The sequence below is a fragment of the Anomaloglossus baeobatrachus genome, chromosome 5, assembly GCF_048569485.1.
Source record: "Anomaloglossus baeobatrachus isolate aAnoBae1 chromosome 5, aAnoBae1.hap1, whole genome shotgun sequence".
Classification (NCBI taxonomy): domain Eukaryota; kingdom Metazoa; phylum Chordata; class Amphibia; order Anura; family Aromobatidae; genus Anomaloglossus; species Anomaloglossus baeobatrachus.
This window is the reverse complement of record NC_134357.1, coordinates 84,249,599-84,254,980: the sequence shown is the minus strand read 5'-3', so window position 1 is coordinate 84,254,980 and position 5,382 is coordinate 84,249,599.

Below are 5,382 nucleotides of genomic sequence, written 5' to 3'. Positions count from 1 at the left end.
TTCTCCTTTAACCTCCTCTCCTGCCTCTTTTATATATATATATATATATATATATATATATATATATATATATATATATATTTTTTATATTCATTATTTTAAGTTTTGTTTTGTATTTTTGATCCATTTTCTTGACCCAATATGAATTTTTAATATTGTGAATAATACATAATTGGCACATGTATGTCATTTATTACCACTGTTTGTATGTTCTTTTTTCCTCTTTGTTGTACACCATTTATTTTGTATTTATTTATTTTTGTATAGTGCTACTGAGGAAGGTCCACATAGGACCGAAAACGTTTTTGTTACGCACATGAATAAATATTTCTTCAAATCATCTTGGGAGTGCCTTGTATACTTCTCTCAGTATTTCTGTACTGTGATACAATGCCATGAATTCATTTGCAGTTCCAAGTACTGATCATCCAGAAATACACGAGGCTGAGAGGGATTCAGATGATATAACGCACTCTAAGGACAATTTTAGTCTGTTCCTCAATTATTGAGAAATCACAGTTTGAAATTATTTATATACAACTTGCTATTCCAGGCAACTCAACGGATGAAGAGCCAACAAAACTGGCAGATGAGGTTGTGTATAAAAATGGAAATATATTTGATGGCGATGTCGTCTTTGATTATCTTGCTGATCCAGTAATAAAATACAGCGCAGAAGTGATGAAATTTTGCTTGACAAGAGAGTGCCGGTACTTCATGTATTGTACCAAAATTAATTCACATGGTATTTGTATCGATATAAGGGTCAGTAAGTATCACACTTTTTCTCTTGATATACTGAATATTTATCCATATTATACATAAAATGTAAGTTTTAAATACTCTTCAGAAAGGCAGGGTCATTAGTGAGTCCCTTAGATATTTAATATATTTAGGTCAAAGTACTGTTGATTTCACCCTACTCAATTGTCATCTGTTAACTATACTTACCAACTTTTTGAGACACACATCAGGCAAAACTTGCAAAACAACACTTTAATGGAATCTGTCAGCAGGTTTTTGCTACCTTATCTGAGAGCAGCATGTTGTAGGCAAAGAGATCCTGAATGCAATGATTTATCACTTAGATTACTGGCTGCAGCCGTTCTGACACAATAAGAATTTTTAGATTTAGCAATGTAGTAGAGCTGAGAAAGCTACCCCTGCCCACACCAGGCTCTCTATGTACAATGTCTATAGTGAGCTGCTTCTAACAGCAAGGGGCATCTGGACTAGAGGTCACATGCTGCTGTAACTCTGTAACTTATGTAGTAGGAGCAGTGATAATCTCTTGAACCTAAAGCAAACATTGCAGGTAAACAAGACCATGGACCTTGATAAGAGAGGCATCACTAAAATCTGTGTTTTAACCCCTACAGCATGCTGTCTTCAGATTGCATAGCAAAAACCTGCTGATAGTTTCCTATTAAAGGGAATCTGTCACCAGATTTTATTTTTGCTGACTAACATGAGAGCAAAATAACATATGGGCAGAAAGTGTATTTATTTTTAATAATAAAATTTTTTTTTTTCTAGTAGGAGAAGGAGATCACTACTACAGGACTAGTAAACCTGCTGCCAGGTAGTCCAACCCCACCCCTATCATTGACTGGCAGCTTCTTACTTACATACAGTGTACAAAAGAAAGCTGCTTATCAGTGGTGTGCAAAGGACTAGACCAATACTAAAATGGGGAAACAGAAGGCGCAATAGGGTCTTACCCGGTATAAAGCGTACAAGAGGTAAGGATAGGTACACTCACCTGGTCGGGTTGTGACAGTCACAACTCCTTAGTCAGCATGTGAGTGTCCGCGTGGTCCCAGCAGCGGCCCCGTTCAGGAAACAGCAGAAAAATGTCATATAGGAAAAAACGGGTTTAATGCCGCGCTAAAGGATCACTGATATCAGTAAGATAAAAATCTCTTTTTTATTTTAGTCAATCCAACAAGTTTCAGAGACAAGGACCGTCTCCTTCTTCAGGGAAAAAAGTAATCATGAATGATGATGGGGGGTAAAGTTCGGGGGTAAAGTTCGGCTGCCAAACCCAATTTTTTTTTTAAGTCTGTTCTACTTTCAACAAACCCGAATATCCACGGGTTCGCTCATCACTAGTGATTTTCTTTTGACAAACAAAATGTTTCCCACTTAAGCCAGTAACATCAATTCACAAACTGTTGTTTCAATAGCCTTCTGGCTATTTCAGGTGATCTTTAGTAAACTGAAGATGGTCAGAAATGTCCTTTTTGGAGAGTAGTGTTTTTTTATCTTGCAATCCTACCATACATATCATTGTTATTTATTGACTTCCTGAACTCAGTGAACATTAAAGGCCCACGATACAACCTGATAGGGATCGCTGGTAAGTTGCTAGGAGGTCGCTGGTGAGATGTCACACTAAGCGACGCTCCAGCGATCCCACCAGCAACCTGACCTGGCAGGGATCGCTGGAGCGTCGCTACACGGGTTGCTGGTGATCTGTCTCACAGGCAGATCTCACCAGCAACCAGTGACCAGCCCCCAGCCAGCATCGCCGCGTGGAAGCGATGCTGCGCTTAGTAACTAAGGTAAATATCGGGTAACCAACCAGTTACCAGCGCACACCGCTTAGCGCTGGCTCCCTGCACACCTAGCCACAGTACACAACTGGTTAATTACCCGATGTGTACTCTGCTACGTGTGCAGGCAACAGGAGCCGGCTTCTGCGGACACTGGTAACCACGGTAAACATCGGGTAACCAAGAAGCCCTTCCCTTGGTTACCCGATATTTACCTTCGTTACCAGTGTCCGCCGCTCTCACACTTCCAGTGCCGGCTCCCTGTTACCTGCACTCCTATCCACAGTACACATGGGGTTAATTACCCGATGTGTACTGTGGCTACGTGTGCAGAGAACAGGGAGACAGCGTGAGAGCGGCGGATGCTGGTAACGAAAGTAAATATCGGGTACCCAAGGTAAGGGCTTCTAGGTTACCCGATGTTTACCGTGGTTACCAGTGTCCGCAGAAGCCGGCTCCCCGCTGCCTGCACATGTAGTTGTTGCTGTCTCGCTGTCACACACAGCGATCTGTGCTTCACAGCGGGACAGCAACAACTAAAAAATGGCCCAGGACATTCAGCAACAACCAACGACCTCACAGCAAGGGCCAGGTTGTTGCTGGATGTCACACACAGCGACATCACTAGCAACATCGCTGCTACGTCACAAAAGTTGTTCCTTAGCAGCGATGTTGCTAGCGATGTTGCTTAGTGTGACGTGGCCTTAACACTAGCTAATGAAAGGTTGCTTAAAGGTGACCTTGGGATGCTTTGTAACTTTGTGGACTACTATATGACTTGCTCTTTAAGTGATCTTTGTTGGTCAACCACTCCTGTGTAAAGTAATAATGGCATTGAATTTTCTCTATTTGTACACAGTCTGTCTGAATGTGAATTAGTTTATTTCAAATTCTTTAGAGATTGTTTTGTAACCGTTTCCAGCCTTACTAGCATAAAAAACTCTTCAGAGGTCATCAGAAATCTTGTTTTTTTGTGCCATGATATACTTGCACAAACATATGTTGTGAAGATCAGACTTCGATAGATCCTTGTTATTGGAATAAATACAGGTCACTCACTCACACCTGATTGCCGTCCCATTTACTGAAAACCTCTTCAAATTCAAATTATCTACTATTTTTTTAAAGGGTCACATACTTTTGCCACTCACAGAGAAAGCGCCACACTATCAATAAGATGTCTGTGACCTTGTGCTTAGTGACTGCTTTTTGTTCTGCTAAAAAAAGCCACAAACAAAAAAATCCCATTAATAGAATTGTCCCTAAAAAAATGCTTACTTGTGGTTTTAATTAAAAATATAGAATTTACTTGTGTAGTTATATCAAGTAACAGGTCATGTGGAGCCGTTACCAGATTTTACAATATAAACTACAGCTACTACCCAGATTTCTTAGACCTAATAAGACTGTTGTACTTACTTTAAAAAATAAATAAATAAATAAATATATATATATTTATTTAATTAGTTTGTACAGTTGGTAGCTTTGTGTGAAGGGATCTGGCAGAGTGGCTCATTTCGATAACTAAGCCAGCCTCCTTCTCGGTCTATGCATTGGGATGTGCCAAAGATAGAGTTGATGGAACCTTGAACCACACTTATATTTGAAGATCTCAATCATTTTTTTCCCACACTTACGCACTTGTATTTGGAGTCTCTTCCTCAAGGGGGCATCATGCAGTCGCAAGTCTAGGTACTAAATGGAAATGTAGCTCTACCATAAAACTTGAACTCCATTTGGTACATCATTCCGGTCCCAATTTAGAGCATATGCTGAATTTCTATAATCATGGAAGCATTTTATTAACCCCTTTAACCCCGGGCAATTTTCCGCTTTTAATTTTTGTTTCGTGTTCCCTATATGGTAACCTGACATATCAGTGTGATGCCTCACGTCGGTACAAGTTCGTAGACACCAAACATGCATAATTTATAGGGGTGAAAAATAAAAATCAGAAATTTGTCCAAAAAAAGAATTGCACTTATGTCGCCATTTTCCGAGACCCGTAACATTCTGATTTTTCAAGATCTGGGGCTCAGTGACGGCTTATTTTTGTGTCTTGAGCTGGCATTTTTAATTGTATCATCCTTGTGTAGATGTGCTGTTTTGATCGCCTGTTATTGCATTTTAAATATTTTTGCGGCGACCAAAAAACCTAATTTTGGCGTTTGGAGTATTTTTTCTTGCCACGCCGTTGACCAATCAGATGAATTGATTTTATACTTTGATAGAGTGGGCATTTCTGAATGCAGCAATACCTATATATGTGTATTTTTTTTAAATTTTTTAACTGTTTTATTTTCAAAGGGGCTAAAGGGGGTGATTTGAACTTTTAGTTTTTTTATTTTTGATAAAACATTTTTATTTACATTTTTATTTATTTTACAAGTCCCCCTTGGGGACTTTATCACTGCACACTGTGATCACCTGCACCTCTCTGCCGATCAGAGCAGCATCGCTCTGATCAGCAGAAATGTCTCTTTCCTGTGAGAGCCGCCGCTCTGTCGGTTCTCACAGGGAGTTTGGCATGGCAGTTTCAGGGATCATCAGCTGGCCCCACGCTACAATGACAACTCATTGGCACCCTGTGATCATGTCACGGGTCTGCTGATGGCGGCAGGGAACAGCGCACACCCCACTGTGGCAATTTAAATCGTGCTGTCTGTGTTTAACAGCGCAATCTAAAGGGTTAACAGGTGCAGACAGATCTCTGATCCACCTGCGCCTGTTAGCCACACATGTCTGCTGATCAGATCAGCAGAGATGTGTGGGGATTACTGCGATCTCGCCGCCAGAGCCTGTGGTAACCGGAGGGAGACGACCAAGG